The following is an 18,320-nucleotide window of genomic DNA, read 5'->3' as shown; positions in this document are numbered from 1 at the left end:
GACCTGCCACTGGCATTAAACAAAGCATGTGTGTCCATGTATGCTGATGATTCAACTATATATGCATCAGCAACCACAGCTAACAAATTCACTGAAACCCTCAATAAAGTGTTGCAGTCTGTTTTGGAATGGGTGGCCAGTAATAAACTTGTCCTGAACACCTCTAAAACTAAGAGCATTATATTTGGTACAAATCATTACTTCAAATCATCGTATTGCATGGAACTTCCTTCCATCTCACATTGCTCAAATAAACAGCAAAATTGGTTTTAAAAAACAGATAGAGCAACACCTTGTGGCACAACGCCTCTCCCCTATTTGACCTAGATAGTTTGTGTGTATGCATTGATATGTAGGCTACATGTGCCTTTTTTTAAATGTATGTAGTTCTGTCCTTGAACTGTCCTTGTCTATTGATGTTCTGTATTATGTCATTCTGTATTATGTTTCATGTTTTGTGTGGACCCCAGGAAGAGTAGCTTCTGCTTTTGCAACCGCTAATGAGGATCCTTGGCCAGGTCGCAGTTCTAAATGAGAACTTGTTCTCAACTAGCCTACGTGTTTAAATAAAAGGTGAAATAAAAAATATTTTAAAAATCCTAATAAAATTTCCAAATGACTAGAACTAATGTTCCCTGAAGGAAGGAAATGAGGTAGAACCCTTGTTTGGCCACACAACGCCCATTAGTGGGCTTGGTGAAGAGCAGTAAAGAATTGAGGGAATGAATCTGAGTCTCAGTCTTAGCCCCTGTGGAAGGCAGGGCTTCCAGCGAGGTGCAGTTTTTCAGTGGCTTTGTCAGACGTGAATGTAGTTCTTCACTCGAAGTCGTGAGAGCCCAAACTCCCCATAGTGATGTTGTATCTCATTTCCCTCCTTCAGGAGGGTGTTTTTGTTTCACCACGCGAACATGACCAAAGACATGACTGAAACAGGAACCAACTTTGCCGCTATTCATGTATACACTGGACATTCATGAGATATTTTACTCTCTCTCTCAGTGGTTGATTGTACACTGTAGGCCTACACAGTTTGTGTGTGATATGGGGGTTGGAGCCATGTTTATTTCGACATCATAAAGAAAAACTTTTGTAAATAATAGCAACACTGCCATGTTGATCGGAGCCTTTCTGCAGGTAAACCACATTATTGTCCGAAGACTTTCGGCTGTTGGAGATTCACCTCCCCGATTTCACTCCTCGACTTTCGTCTACAGTAGGTTGCTTTCGCCTTACCACTCAAACACTCCCAGTGTTAGAGCAGACAGTCCAATATCTTGTCAATATATAGAGTTGATGTCGGAAGTTTACATACACCATAGCCAAATATATTTAAACTCAGTTTTTCGCAATTCCTGATATTTAATCAGAGTAAAAATTCCCTATCTTAGGTCAGTTTTGGATCACCACTTTATTTTAAGAACGTGAAATGTCCGAATAATAGTAGAGAAAATGATTTATTTCAGCTTTTACTTCTTTCATCACATTCCCAGAGGGTCAGAAGTTTACATACACTCAATTAGTATTTGGTAGCATTGCCTTTAAATTGTTTAACTTGGGTCAAACATTTAGGGTAGCCTTCCACAAGCTTCTCACAATAAGTTGGGTGAATTTTTGGCCCATTCCTCCTGACAGAGCTGGTGTAACTGAGTCAGGTTTGTAAGCCTCCTTGCTCGTACACGTTTTTTTTCAGTTCTGCCCACAAATGTTCTATGGGATTGAGGTCAGGGCTTTGTGATGGCAACTCCAATACCTTGACTTTGTTGTCCTTAAGCCATTTTGCCACAACTTTGGAAGTATGCTTGGGGTCATTGTCCATATGGAAGACCCATTTGCGACCAAGCTTTAACTGATGTCTTGAGATGTTGCTTCAATATATCCACATCATTTTCCTTTCTCATGATGCCATCTATTTTGTGAAGTGCACCAGTCCCTCCTGCAGCTAAGCGCCCCCACAACATGATGCTGCCACCCTCGTGCTTCACGGTTGGGATGATGTTCTTCGGCTTGCAAGCCTCCCCCTTTTTCCTCAAAACATAACGATGGTCATTATGGCCAAACAGTTCTATCAGACCAGAGGACATTTCTCGAAAAAGTACGATCTTTGTCCCCATGTGCAGTTGCAAACCGTAGTCTGGCTTTTTATGGCTGTTTTGGAGCAGTGGCTTCTTCCTTGCTGAGCGGCCTTTCAGGTTATGTCGATATAGGACTTGTTTTACTGTGGATATACACACTATTGTACCTGTTTCCTCCAGCATCTTCACAAGGTACTTTGCTGTTGTTCTGGGATTGATTTGCACTTTTCGCACCAAAGTACGTTCATCTCTAGGAGACGGAACGTGTCTCCTTCCTGAGTGGTATGACAGCAGCGTGGTCCCATGGTGTTTATACTTGCATACTATTGTTTGTACAGATGAACGTAGTGCCTTCAGGCATTTGGAAATTGCTCCCAAGGATGAACCAGACTTGTGGAGGTCTACAATTTTTTTTCTGAGGTCTTGGCTGATTTCTTTTGATTTTCCCATGATGTCAAGCAAAGAGGCACTGAGTTTGAAGGTAGGCCTTGAAATACATCCACCGTTACACCTCCAATTGACTGAAATGATGTCAATTAGCCCATCAGAAGCTTCTAAAGCCATGACATAATTTTTGGGAATTTTACAAGCTGTTTAAAGGCACAGTCAACTTAGTGTATGTAAACCTCTGACCCACTGGAATTGTGATACAATGAATTATAAGTGAATTAATATGTCTGTAAACAATTGTTGAAAAAATTACTTCTGTCATGCACAAAGTAGATGTCCTAATCGACTTGCCAAAACTATAGTTTGTTAACAAGAAATTTGTGGAGTGGTTGAAAAACTAGTTTTAATGACTACAACCTAAGTCTATGTAAACTTCCAACTTCAACTGTAGTTTTGAATTTGTATATCTGTTTATTTGTAATGCATACTGTAAATTGACTAATTAAATTCATGAATTGAAACGGAATTGAAGGAATATTCAGTTTTAAGATTCAATTTCAATGTAATTAAATTTTCTAATTAAATATTTATATATTCAGCTTCAATATGGTTGATATTGCATTCATTGTCTGTGTATCATGTTTACAAACTATAATTTAAAGTTTACCAAAGTTTCATTTTTTCAACTTCTCAGATGCATTGAGATTCAGTTTTTTTATTCAGTTCTAGAAATTCAGGATCAAAACCAGAGACAACATCCTGCTAATTTACAATATGACCTTTCTCTTGCATTTCTAAGAGCATGGTCTCTCAACAAAAAAAATATTTCCAGTTGGTTTTTCTTTGGATTTTCTCCTACCATATATATTGTGTTTTATTCTCCTACATTATTTTAACATTTATACAAACTTCAAAGTGTTTTCTTTCCAATGGTACCAATTATATGCATATCTTGGCTTCTGGGCCTGAGCTACAGGCAGTTTACTTTGGGCACGTCATTCAGGCAGGAAATGGAGAAAACGGGGCCTATCCAGATTGGGAAGCATCTAAAACAGAATTGCCTGTATATAACAATTAGATTACAACAATCACTCTTAAATTGTAGGCTATAACTCATTTTGTAAATGAGCGTACCTGTTTGAACCAATTTGTGTGCCCACGGCCATTTGTGAAATTGTCAGATTATGGTTCTTTTGAACACTTTATGGTTTAACAAATTATTTCTTAAATTAGCCTATGATATTATTCATTGCTTCCATTCTACAATAACAATAATACAAACAGCTACAATAATAAAACGAAAAGCTACTGCTTAAAATACAAAGAAACATTTATTTAAACACATACAAAGGATTCCGTAGAGAATGTCAATGTCATATCAATGCAATAAAGAGTAAATTATTCCATATCATTGCCTGCCATTTTAAAGAGGAACTGCACCCGCTGATTTGGCCTCGTTTTCTGGCTCGCTCCTCAAGAAATGCTGGCAGCCATGACATAAGCCAAACATGAGTTGGCTTGGGGGCGTGGTTTTATGTGGGTGTTTCTTGGGTGTGTCCTTGCCACCATCAAGAACCTTACCCGCAGCTATTTCCCCCCCCCCCCACTCAATCACAATAAACAAACTTCCTGCAGGTTGAGTTCAATAACTACCGGCAGATGTATGATGAGATGCCGGAATAAGCTTTGAATAGGTCAGTAGCCCACAGAGTAATATGAGAAGAATGCAATCGCTGAATTTATGTAGATATTCTAAACTAAGTGTTATGATAACTTTCCAATGTAGTAAAAGGTCCATGTAGAATAAACAACCCTTTACATAACACAATAGATGCATAATATAACAATGTGCACTGTTACCTTTCATTGTCATTCCCAGCTGATACAGATGCTGTGCCTATCATCTTTTTGTCTGGAGGTAATGGGGCTACCTTGGCAAACATGCCAGAGTGGTCATACATTCCATTGTGGTGTCCCATATACAACAGGAGTTCCATGATCCTGCTGTAGAATACACAGGGTTTCTCCCTCCCCATATTGACTGATATCATTCAATTCCATAATAAAAAAAGACAATACAAGTAAAAGTTGTGTCTAGTAAAATTAATGCAGAGTACCAGGTCTCTCTCCACTTTAGAGGCATCACTATCAAGCCCATCTGTAAGTCTGGACTTCATCACCTCATCTCCATGCAAGACTTGCAAGATAAAATAAAATAAAATGTTATTGGTCACATACACATGGTTAGCAGATGTTAATGCGAGTGTAGCGAAATGCTTGTGCTTCTAGTTCCGACAGTGCAGTAATATCTAAAAAGTAATCTAACAATTCCCCATCAACTACCTAATACACACAAATCTAAAGGGGTGAATGAGAATATGTACATATAAGTACATGGATGAGTGACGGCCGAGCGACATAGGCAAGGTGCAATAGATGGTATAAAATACAGTATATACATGTGAGTAATGTAAGATATGTAAACATTATTAAAGTGGTCTCAATGTAGGCAGCAGCCTCTCCGAGTTAGTGATGGCTGTTTAGCAGTCTGATGGCCTTGAGATAGAAGCTGTTTTTCAATCTCTCTGTCACAGCTTTGATGCATCTGTACTGCCCTCGCCTTCTGGATGATAGCGGTGTGAACAGGCAGTGGTTTGGATGGTTGTTGTCCTTGATGATCTTTTTGGCATTCCTGTGTCATTGGGTGCTGTAGGTGTCATGGAGGGCAGGTAGTTTGCCGGTGATGCGTCGTACAGACCGCACCACACTCTGGAGACCCTTGCGGTTGAGGGCGGTGCAGTTGCCGTACCAGGCTGTGATACAGCCCGACAGGATGCTCTCGATTGTGTATCTGTAAAAGTTTGTCAGGGTTTTGGGTGACAAGCCAAATTTCTTCAGTCTCCTGAGGTTGAAGAGGCGCTGTTGCGCCTTCCCCCCACTGTCTGTGTCGGTGGACCATTTCAGTTTGTCTGTGATGTGTACGCTGAGGAACTTAAAACTTTCCATCTTCTCCACTGCTGTCCCTTCGGTGTGGATAGGGGGGTGCTCCCTCTGTGTTTTCCTGAAGTCCACGATCATCTCCTTTGTTTTGTTGACGTTGAGTGAGAGGTTGTCTTCCTGACACCACACTCCAAGTGCCTATAGGGAGGAGTCCCTGTAGGCTGTCTCATCATTGTTGATGATCAAACCCACTGCTGTTGTGTCGTCTGCAAACTTGATGATTGAGTTGGAGGCGTGCATGGCCATGCAGTCGTGGGTGAACAGGGAGAACAGGAGAGGGCTGAGCACACACCCTTGTGGGGCCCCAGTGTTGAGGGCCACCTGGGGGCGGCCCATCAGAAAGTCCAGGACCCAGTTACACAGGGTTGAGACCCAGGGCCTCCAGCTTGATGATGAGTATGGTTTTGAATGGTGAGCTATAGTCAATGAACAGAATTCTTACATAGGTATTATTTTTGCCCAGATGGGATAGGGCAGTGTGCAGTGTGATGGCGATTGCGTCATCTGTGGACCTGTTGGGGCGGTATGCAAACTAAAGTGGCTCTAGGGTGGCTGGTAAGGTGGTGGTGATATGATCCTTGACTAGCCTCTCAAAGTACTTCATGATGACAGAAGTGAGTGCTACAGGGCGGTAGTCATTTAGTTCAGTTATCTTTGTCTTCTTGGGTACAGGAACAATAGTATTGCACTGTATTATCCTCAAAGCGGGCAAAGAAGGTGTTGAGTTTGTTTGGAAGCGTGACACCGGTGTCCGTAACGTGGCTGTTGTTTGTTTTTGTAGTTCGTGACTTCCTGTAGACCCTGCCACCTACGTCTCGTGTCTGAGCCGTTGAATTGCAACTCCACCTTGTCCCAGTACCGGTATTTTGCTTGTTTGATTGCCTTGTGGAGGGAATAACTACACTGGTTTATATTCAGACATATTTCCAGACCTCTTTCCGTGGTTAAATGCAGTGGATCGGGCTTTCAGTTTTGCACGAATGCCGCCACCATCCACGGTTTCTGGTTAGGGTAGGTTTTAATAGTCAAAGACGGTACAACATTTCCAATGCACTTATTTATAAAGGCACTCACCGAGTCAGCGTATCGGTCAATGTTGTTCTCTGAGGCTGACCGGAACATATTCCAGTCCGTGTGATCAAAACAATCTTGAAGCGTGGCTTCCGATTGGTCAGACCAGCGTTGAATGGTTCTCGTCACTGGTACATCCTGTATGAGTTCCTGCCTATAAGACGGTACAAGCAAGATGGCGTCGTGGTCGGATTTGCTGAAGGGAGGTTGTGGGAGGGCTTTATATCTATCGTGGAAGTTAGAGTAGCAGTGGTGGAGAGTATTAGCCCTGCGTGTCGTGCAATCAATATGCTGATAGAATTTAGGTAGCCTTGTTCTCAAATTTCCTTTGTTAAAATCCCCAGCTACAATAAATGCAGCCTCCGGATATATAGTTTCCAGTTTACATGGAGTCCAGTGAAGTTCCTTGAGGGCCATCTTGGTGTTCGCTTGAGGGGGAATGTACACAGCTGTGACTATAACTGACAAGAATTCTCTTGGTAGGTAAAATGGCCGGGATTTGATTGTAAGGAATTCTAGGTCGGGTGAGCAGAAGGACTTGAGATCCTGTATGTTGTTATGATTACACCATGAGTCGTTAATCATAAAGCATACACCCCTGCCCTTCCTCTTCCCAGAGAGGTGTTTATCTCTGTCGGCATGGAGCAGCCCGGTGGCTGAACCGATTCCGACAATATATTCCGAGAGAGCCATGTTTCTGTGAAACAGAGAATGTTACAATATCTGATGTTTCTCTGGAAGGCAACCCTTGCTCGAATCTCGTCTACCTTATTGTCAAGGTACTGGACATTGACGAGTAGTATACTCGGGAGCGGTGAGCGATGTGCACGTCTACGGAGCCTGACCAGGAGGCCGCTCCGTCTGCCCCTTCTGCGGCTCCGTTGCTTTGGGTGGCTACTGAGATTAGATCCATTGTCTTAGGTGGTGGTCTGAACAGAGGATCTGCTTCGGGAAAGTTGTATTCCTGGTCGTAATGTTGGTAAGTTGACATTGCTCTTATATCCAATAGTTCTTCCCGGCTGTAGGTAATAAGACTTAAGATTTCCTGGGGTAACAATGTAAGAAATAATACATAAAAAAAACAAAATACTGCATAGTTTCCTAAGAACTCAAAGCGAGGCGACCATCTCTGTCGGCGCCATTTTGTAATGGATGATGTGACGTGCTGTATTATTTACAAGTAATCTCCTTCAGTCCCACATTGTGGATGTGTTGAGTGCTAGGTCTCTCTCCATTCAGAGACGTCAGTATCAAGCCTATCTGTCGGTCAAATCAAATCTTATTAGTCACATGCTTCGTAAACAATAGGTGTGGACTAATAGTGAAATGCTTACTTACGGGCCCTTCCCAACAATGCAGAGATAAATTTGAGAAATAATAGAAAAGTAAAACACCTAATAATACAATTAATAATAGATACACAATGAGTAACAATAACTTGGCTTTATACAACGGATATCAGTACCGAGTCGATGTGCAGGGGTATGAAGTAATTGAGGTAGATATGTAGGAATAAAGTGACAGATAGTAAACAGTAGCAGCAGCGTATATGATGAGTCAAAAAAGAGGTCAATGCAGATAGTCCGGGTAACTATCCCAAGTTCTCTCACGTCACCCCGCTCCTCCGCTCTCTCCACTGGCTTCCAGTCGAAGCTCGCATCCGCTACAAGACCATGGTGCTTGCCTACGGAGCTGTGAGGGGAACGGCACCTCCGTACCTTCAGGCTCTGATCAGGCCCTACACCCAAACAAGGGCACTCCGTTCATCCACCTCTGGCCTGCTCGCCTCCCTACCTCTGAGGAAGCACAGTTCCCGCTCAGCCCAGTCAAAACTGTTCGCTGCTCTGGCACCCCAATGGTGGAACAAGCTCCCTCACGACGCCAGGACAGCGGAGTCAATCACCACCTTCCGGAGACACCTGAAACCCCACCTCTTCAAGGAATACCTGGGATAGGATAAAGTAATCCTTCTAACCCCCCCCTTAAAAGATTTAGATGCACTATTGTAAAGTGGTTGTTCCACTGGATATTATAGGTGAATGCACCAATTTGTAAGTCGCTCTGGATAAGAGCGTCTGCTAAATGACTAAAATGTAAATGTAAATGTAACTAACTATTCAGCAGTCTTATGGCTTGGGGGTAGAAGCTGTTCAGGGTCCTATTGGTTCCAGCCTTGGTGCATCGGTACCACTTGCTGTGCGGTAGCAGAGAGAACAGTCTATGACTTGGGTGGCTGGTGTCTTTTACCATTTTTAGGGCATTCCTCTGACTCCATAACATCATCTTGCAAGTCTCCAAGTGCTGGCTCAATAGATGCATCTGTGAACACATACACAGTCACTATACGCACACTCACTAGACTATATATACAAGCCATATAACACTCAATCACACACTACATTGACACTCCCACACAAAACCCAAACACATTGACATACACTACATATGCACACACGTGCGCGCACACACACACACACACACACACACACACACACACACACACACACACACACACACACACACACACACACACACACACACACACACTGTACATACACATTACACACACACACTTTTGCACTCATCATTTGCTGCTGTTGCTCTGTTCTTTTGTTTTTACTTGTATTATCTATCCTGATGCCTAGTCACATTGATCTGGTACTGGTACTCCCTGTATATAGCTGCATTGTTGGGAAGGGCTCGTAAGCAAGCATTTCACGGTAAAGTCTACACCAGTTGTATTCGGCGCATGTGACAAATACATGTTGATTTGTTGTAATACCAATGGCAGTTAGGATAGGTGATATCTGATAAACAAACATACTATGTTGAAATTTCAACAGGTTAGACTGAACCTACCTAATTCTGGTCTCCCCATCAATGACCGTTGGTGAGCAGGCAAGAGACGAGGCTGGAGGTAAGGTCTTTGTCAGTGCCCCATTGATGCATGGCAGCGTAGATCAGCTCCTGGCCCCTCATCAAAGATACTGGTTGGTCACACACAAACACACACACACACACAAAGCACTAATTACATTATCAATGGTGGTTATGATTAGCATGGTGGAACCAACCTGATTGCACATAATATGTGAAGTAAAATAGAATGGAAAACGCAGCGATCAGGCTTGTTCCACCAGGCTAGGTTATGAAGGTGGATTGGGACAAAACTCGAAACAGTTTGACCTTTGACCAGATCAAAGGTCAAAACAGCGAGGGCATGTCTGCGTGATGCTGAGGGCGACCTTGCTGGTCTTCTCTATGTTGCATATTTGGCTGCAAACTGGACATCTCTCGAACAACTGCAGCAGGCAATCCTGATAAATAATGTACTTCCTCATCTGATGAGGTGGTGTTGACTGGTAGGGCCTGTGACAGGGTGATACAATAGACAGCCAAGTTGTAAATTGCATTTTGTTAGGACAAAGCTTTTTGATAATAACCTGCCCCTAGACTGCGGTTGAAAATTAGCCGGCTGGCTAAAACCGGCACTTTTACTGAAACGTTGATTAATGTGCACTGTCTCTGTAAAAATAAAATAAACTCACAATAAACTCATAATGCACTTCACAACCAAAATTATTCTACTACTTGTATCTGCTTGGCTTGGCTGGGTAATTAATCTACTAGTTTATCAAACTGGGTATTTTTTCATCTTAAATGTAAAGTCCCCATATTTGGGGACCCTATTTAATTTGTTTTATTTAATTTAGTCTGCGGAAATCTGAGTATCTTGGCTATTGATCGGTGCCTTCAAATCTTTGGTGTGACTTACTACCCTATATGGGTACACAAATTTATAAGGGCAGGCCACGCAGATGACCTCATTTCAAGATGGCTGCTACCTACATTCCGGGTTAGCGTTGTGAAGCATAAATGAAATAAATACAATAAAAACATTTTTAAAAAATCATAAATTAAATAAACACGGAATACATTGATACACACCGAAAGCCGGGACTCCACAGATCATGAGGATATCTTATTTGTCTGCCTGTTACCTACCATTATTGATCACCTGCCCCGAGAGTCAAACTGTTTATTTTACACAATGTTTTCACCAAACAGCAAAAATCTTACAAGGTAAGCTTCAATTTGGTCTGTGTTTGAGCTATAGCTACATGGGGGGTATGAAATGAATCGTTAGGAACAAATCTAGCATATTGCCAATGTTATCTGCTGAAGTATGACTTAATGGCAACATTGAATGTCCACCAAGTTACTATATTTGTGCATCACAAATATGATGTTGCCTGCTTACGCGCTGTAGGCATCCATTACACAGGGGATTGGCTACTATGGCACATTGGCAGTCTTGAACCCAATGAGATAAGCTTTCCAGGGATATGCAGTTGACCTGGGTTGACAAAGAAAGGCCTAGAATCTTTTATGTATAATGCGAACTATTGCTATCTGGCTCAGAGACAAGAAGCACCGAGCATGCTACATTACATTGTAAACAGATTTAATCGCTTTAGCATAAAAGATGGCTTCTTAAGGGTGGAAAAAAAGGTAAAAACGGAATGTTGAACAGTAAGCTAAAAAAGAAGGCAGCTATGAATAAGTATACGGACATAGAAGCTTTGAATAAAATACTGTAGTCGGACTCTGATCAGGGGAGCGAATTGGACAACAAGGATTTCGACTCGGCCGACAAAGATTTATTTCTAGAAGGATTGGATCTACTTTTAGATCTGTAAGTAAATAATTTTCATGACTTTATATAGCTAATTTACTAAATGTATTTAGCTTTTATAAGTCGTCTGATTTTTGTGCTTTGGATTTAGTTTACATAGGCCTATGTAACAAGTCATTTCAATGTTATATAATTCCAAAGTAGTTATTGTCTATGTTTCATATTAGTTAACTGTTTTCTGTTCTAAGTTTCATACTTGTAACTTTGGAGAGGCCACTAAACTCTCATGGCCATTGTTTACTTGTTGTTCTTACCTCTGCCTGTCTCCAAAGTGTTACTGTTTGCATTGTGTGTGTGTTTCACACTTTCTATGTGAGTCACTGTACAGATAAAGTTTAGGCTTGGTGTTTTTACTTTACAACTGTAATTCTGTGTGTCTTACAACAATATATCCCTTTATTTTATTCACCACAGAGTGGAGGATGCAGAGGATTTTGATGATGACGTTCAAGAGCCACCCCTCCACAGCAAGCGCCCCGCTGGTCAAAGTCTTCACTCCCCACTGCTATGTCAATCATCCCATCTGATGACTCTACATCCACCACTTGACAAAGGCCCCACTACTCTTCAACCACCCCCACTGCAGTTTCAATCACCCCGTCTGATGGTTCTACATCCATCAGGGCTCCCGAGTGGCGCAGCGGTCTAAGGAACTGCATCTCAGTGCTAGAGGCATCACTACAGACACCCTGGTTTGAATCCAGGCTGTATCACAACCGGCCATGATTGGGAGTCCCATAGGGCGGCGCACAATTGTCCCAATGTCGTCCGGGTTTGGCCGGTTATTGTAAATAAGAATTAGTTGTAAATAAAGTTTAAATTAAAAAAATACACCATTCGACAAAGACCCCACTCCTCTTCAACCACCCCCACTGCAGGCCCTCTCTGCAAGTTAATCTGGAGGTGTGGGGCAGGGAGGAGATCTAGGCCTCAACAAAGAGGGAGAGGCAGAGGGAGTGGACATTACTTTAATTATTTAATTCTCCACAAGCAGATGGCCAAAGCAAAAGTTCATACCCCTCTCTCCCAGTTGGCCTTCCAAGAGCAGCTGGTGTTGGAAATGGCTAAAATGGGGGCCCAAAGGAACTTTACAACCATCACAAGACCCCCCACTCAAGGTGAGAGCCACTATCCAACACACATGCCAAAAAACAAAAGGAGGAACTGCATGCATTGCACAAAACACAGGGGTGAAAAGGGTGAAATACCACACTTTTTGTTTCTTGGCAGAGAGGTACTGCTTCAAAGACTATCACGACATGCACAAGCTGTGGTGAAATCGAATAATCTACACCTTGGATGTAAAATGAACACAAATGGCATTTGTAAATAGCTCAGCTTATTTCTATTTTTGCGCCTTTTTTAGTGAAAGACACGTGTGTAACCAAGTTTGTGTTTGATAAGACACTTTTATATATATTTTTTATTTATCTCTGTTGCTTTTATATTGCTTTTGTAAACAGTTAATTTGTATGTGGGACCAATACATTGGATATGCCTAGCCTAAACATTCAGGCACTTTGGAGAGGTTGAAAAAACACTTGTCCCCTGACACCACCACAATGTTTGAGAGAGGTTAGTGTCGTAGAAATGTTGTTTTATAGTCAACAATAACTTTTAGGCATATCCAGTTTACAAAAACAGTCCAATTACCACATTCTGACACTTTGGAGAGGTTGAAAGGACACTTGAATGTACCCTCGATACACCATAACACCACCACAATGTTTGAGTGAGGTTGATATGGTAGAAATTGTGTTTTTATACTGAACAAATAGCATTTTAGGGATTGCAAATATGTAATAGCACTGGAATTATCTAATTTACAGACATGCCACTTTAGAGAGGTTTATGGACACTTGGAAACTCCTGTGACCTCACCTGACACCACTTACTAAAACATCTTCCCATTTATAGTTGTTAGGTATATCAATCCTGTTTTTTTCTGATATTCACATGTTGTAGAAAGGCATTTGATGTGTTCCCAGCTCTAGTCATCAATAATTCACTAATAGCTTGTCAATAAAATAAGACTTTTTCTGATCATTTCCTCATAATCTTCCAGATGTCGTCTTTCCAAATATACCAAGTTTTTGCATGTAAGAATCATTTAATTACACATGAATAGCAGTTACTTTTGGGTATGTCTATTTAGGCGGAAATCACATAACACACATTACTGTTGTTGATGAAGCCCGTCTGTGTCATCAGGGCAGTAACACGGGTCACTAGTTACCACAGCCACAAAGTCAAAAAGCCCACCTATTTCTTAAATTTCTCTTTTAAAAATGTGATTTTTAAACCTAACCACACTGCTAACGTTATGCCTAACCTTAAATTAAGACAAAAAAAATCATATTTTTACGATATAGACAATTTTTACTTTGTGGCTGTAGTAACTAGTGTAAACCCTAATTCTGCACTTTACAGATGTAGCTAGCTAGTTTACTGACTTTAGCTCCAGATTAGATTAGATTCAGGCCGGTGATGCCGTTACCGGTGCTGAGTATAACGTTAATCAGCTAGCTTTACTGGTGCAGATTTGGTGACCGACAAACTCCAAGGACCTATTCCGCATACTAGGGTCCTTTTGCAGGGCATGCAAACCATAGAACTTTCGCTGTGAGGCATTGTCAACCTGTATAAGGCCAGTTGTCCCTTTAACGCGATGAAACAACGGACCCCATTCAATGAAGGGTAGTGAAGTGGGTGGAGAGGCGAATTGCACGTGGAGGGGGCATGATTTCTTGACATAATTGTAGTTGAAACCCAACCTTCGTTTAGTAGTTGTGACGTTTAGTATATCGATGCCACAGGCCATTTTTCAAAGGAATTAGTAGCTTTTTAGGGGCAGTCAAAAGAGTGGGCGCGTTCGAGGTGATCACTTTTGTCAAGTTGGTGACCATCAAACTTTCAACGTTTGTTGCATTTTGGGTATAAAAATTGTCCGACTTGCGACTACATGTCGACTGCATGAACTTTAAAAATAATCTTGTGATCAAAGATCATGCAGTTTTTGATTAAGTCGCCTTCAAGTCAATGCAGTTGCTTCTCACGAACTGCAAAATGCAGCCATCACCTGCATTGTGGAGCCAATATTTGTCAACCAATCATTAGGTTGTTTATGTTTGACCCATGTGAATGTGGCCAAAGACGTGACTGAAATAGGAATCAACTTTGCTATGATTTTAAAGCTACAGGGGATACAAATGAAAGTGATGTTTGAGACAACTTTCCAACCAATTAATTGTACACATGTTTTGTTTTCAGTTTGTGAGTGTATGATATGGGGGTACAACATTTTTTATTTAGACATTTCTAAAGAACTGGTCCCGCTTTAAATTACATTCAGTTTAAAAAGACTTCATAAATCCTTCATAAGCACTACATACAGTTGAAGTCAGAAGTTTACATACACTTAGGTTGGAGTCATTAAAACTAGTTTTTCAACCACTCCACAAATTTCTTGTTAACAAACTATAGTTTTGGCAAGTCGGTTAGGACATCTACTTTGTGCATGACAGAAGTCATTTTTTCAACAATTGTTTACAGACATATTATTTCACTTATAATTAATTGTATCACAATTCCAGTGGGTCAGAAGTTTACATACACTAAGTTGACTGTGCCTTGAAACAGCTTGTAAAATTCCAGAAAATTATGTCATGGCTTTAGAAGCTTCTGATGGGCTAATTGAAATCATTTCAGTCAATTGGAGGTTTACCTGTGGATATATTTCAAGGCCTACCTTCAAACTCAGTGCCTTTTGCTTGACATCATGGGAAAATCAAAATAAATCAGCCAAGACCTCAAAAATAAATTGTAGACTTCCACAAGTCTGGTTCATCATTGGGTGCAATTTCCAAATGCCTGAAGGTACCACGTTCATCTGTACAAACAATAGTATGGAAGTATAAACACCATGGGACCACCATGGGACCACGCATACCGCTCAGGAAGGAGATGCGTTCTGTCTCCTAGATATGAATGTACTTTTGTGTGAAAAGTGCAAATCAATCCCAGAACAACAGCAAAGGACCTTGTGAAGATGCTGGAGGAAACGGGTATCAATATCTATATCCAAAGTAAAATGAGTCCTGTATCGACATAACCTGAATGTTCGCTCAGCAAGGAAGAAGCCACTGCTCCAAAACCGCCATAAAAAGTCAGACTACACTTTGCAACTGCACATGGGGACAAAGATCGTACTTTTTGAAGAAATGTCCTCTTGTCTGATGAAACAAAAATAGAACTGTTTGGCCATAATGACCATCGTTGTGTTTGTTAGAAAAAGGGGGAGGCTTGCAAGCCGAAGAACACCATCCAAACCGTGAAGCACGGGGGTGGCAGCATCATGTTGTGGGTGTGCTTTGCTGCAGGAGGGACTGGTGCACTTCACAAAATAGATGGCACCATGAGGAAAGAAAATGTTGTGGATATATTGAAGCAACATCTCAAGACATCAGTCAGGAAGTTAAAGCTTGTTTGCAAATGGGTCTTCCAAATGGACAATGACCCCAAGCATACTTCCAAACCTGTGGCAAAATGGCTGAAGGACAACAGTCAAGGTATTGGAGTGGCCATCACAAAGCCCTGACCTCAATCCCATAGAAGATATGTGGGCAGAACTGAAAAAGCATGTGCGAGCAAGGAGGCCTACAAACCTGACTCAGTTACACCAGCTCTGTCAGGAGGAATGGGCCAAAAATCACCCAACTTATTGTGGGAAGCTTGTGGAAGGCTACCCGAAACGTTTGACCCAAGTAAAACAACTTAAAGGCAATGCTATCAAATACTAATTGAGTGTATGTACATTTCTGACCCAACTTCTTAAAATAAAGTGGTGATCCTAACTGACCTAAGACAGGGAATTTTTACTCTGATTAAATGTCAGGAATTGTGAAAAACTGAGTTTAAATGTATTTGGCTAAGGTGTATGTAAACTTCCGACTTCAACTGTTTAAAACAATGAGCCAGATATTTCCTCGGATGTATAAAAGTGAAACATCAGTTTGGTATTTCCACTCACTGCCAAACATGGGGATGAGGACTAGATATACGTCATCAGATACGTCATTAGAGCGTGCAACAGAACATTGTACTGTCTACACTCGATTTGTTGTTTATATTAAAACATTTTCATTTAATCGATTTTAATCCGAACTAAAGTTTTGTTGCTAAGGGTTCCACGGTGGTTAGCCTTTACATCTGGGACTGCAAGTTTGTGTTCCTTTTGTTGCGTGGATTCTGTGAGTGCTAGCTGGCTGTACTACAGACACCTGTAGTCGTCGTGGGACTCATTGTTATCTTTTTGTAAAACAACTGGTTGCAGTAAAGAGCCAATCTGGATACCAAGGCGATCCTGAGGGAAATCGACGAGTACCAACAGTTTTACGCTATGGAGGAACAACATACTCCATCATGGAAAGATCCGACCATCTCACAAAATAACTTTAACCCAACAAAAAAAAGAAAACAGATTCATCTAAAGACACGGACAATTTACTTACCATTGAGGTAGATGCTAGTGCTCTGGCTGGAATCCATGCAGCACTGGAAAAGTTGTGTGAAGAGGTAGCAGGGCTGAGGGGGAGTTTGGAGTTCAGCCAGAGTGAAATTCTCACGCTCCAAAGAGAAAACAATACACTCACAGCCAATGTAAAAATCCTTGATTCCAACATGGATTGTCTACTCAGGGAAAACAGGGTGATGAAGGAGTCGCTACTAGACATACAAAGTCGTAGCATACGTGAAAATGTTTTTTTTTTCTGGGATTCCTGAGGACGCATCCAATAATCCAGAGGGCGCAATCAGAAAATTCATGGAATCCGCCTTGAAACTTCCTATAGAGACTGTAAACAAGGTGGCTTTCCATCAAGTACACAGACTTGGAGCTCGGAGCGTCAAGACCAAGGGTCCCCGACCGATCATCGCAAAATTTGAAAACTACCAACAAAAGGAGCTGATCAAAAACAGGGTAAGGGAGCTTAAAGGGACCAAATTCAGTCTCAATGACCAATTTCCAAGGGAGATAAATGAACGTCGTAAGAGACTGTATCAGGCACAAAGACAACAAAGGGAGAACGGTAAGCGTGCCTTTATCATTGTGGACAAACTCTTTATAGATGGACAGCTATTCCAAGACAGCTCCATAACACCGTGGCAGTACTAAATTCGACAGGGACTTCAGGTTACAAAAAAAAGAAGGTATGGGAACTGTAAAAGTATCTGAACATTATGAAGTGGATATGAACACACAGTACTCAATTACATGCTTGCTTACACATACGGACTTATACATACACACACACACCTGATCTCGCGCTCTTCTCTCTCTCTCTTTCTCCTCTTTTCTTCTCTCTCTCTATTGCCAAACTGTTTTATAATTTCATGTGTTTGTCTATCTTTTTTTATGTATTTGTCTACAAGTTTATATATGTTTACAACAAGCAAGGAGAAGATATCAGAATAGGGGCATTGGGGAATAATAACATATTGTACGGAATACGTTTGTACTGTAGTGCAGCCGTCTCTAGAGTAATGCAAGGTCTCTTTCATGATCATGTGAAACGTCAATTGCTATGGAAATGCTGGGATGTGTTTTTCAATTATGTTAAAGGTAATTATGATGCAACTATAATAGTGATACAATATGGATTACAATTATCATCATGAATATTAAGGCTATACGCACTACATGTTACACACATAGACACGCAACAATGCAAATTGGAAGAGTTATTATTTATTTGGAAATCACACATTATAGTCTTACTCTTATACAGACATCGTACACACTCACTATATCACATCCAATATCATACACATCAACCTACTCAGATTTGCTACACACATAATATCTTGTCTCAATTTTCGTAACATCTGTGGCACTGGCTCACAGGCAAACAGACAAGGGAACAAAACAAATATTGCTAGAACCTATTTCTTGAATTCTAAATATCAGACATTTGCAATCTCTAGTTTTGACCTTCATATAATACCTCTGATGGCAGTAACTTTACAAGCACTAATTATGGTCCATTTAGACTGAGAATAGTATCTAGTTATGGTAAGGGGTGAAATAAGTATAG

General features: G+C 41.1%; 1 long non-coding RNA gene across 1 annotated transcript; it reads left to right on the top strand.

Annotated features, from left to right (window-relative positions):
* Positions 1-10,355: 10,355 nt before the first annotated feature.
* Positions 10,356-13,275, top strand: LOC123724448 (uncharacterized). The gene is made up of 2 exons (XR_006756998.1): positions 10,356-10,616; positions 11,644-13,275. It is a non-coding gene; the product is annotated as an uncharacterized lncRNA (long non-coding RNA).
* The last annotated feature ends 5,045 nt before the right edge of the window (positions 13,276-18,320 follow it).

This window comes from Salmo salar, chromosome ssa01, assembly GCF_905237065.1.
Source record: "Salmo salar chromosome ssa01, Ssal_v3.1, whole genome shotgun sequence".
NCBI classification, from domain to species: Eukaryota; Metazoa; Chordata; class Actinopteri; order Salmoniformes; family Salmonidae; genus Salmo; species Salmo salar.
The sequence above is the reverse complement of the archived record's forward strand: the minus strand, read 5'-3'. Positions and strand labels throughout refer to the sequence as shown.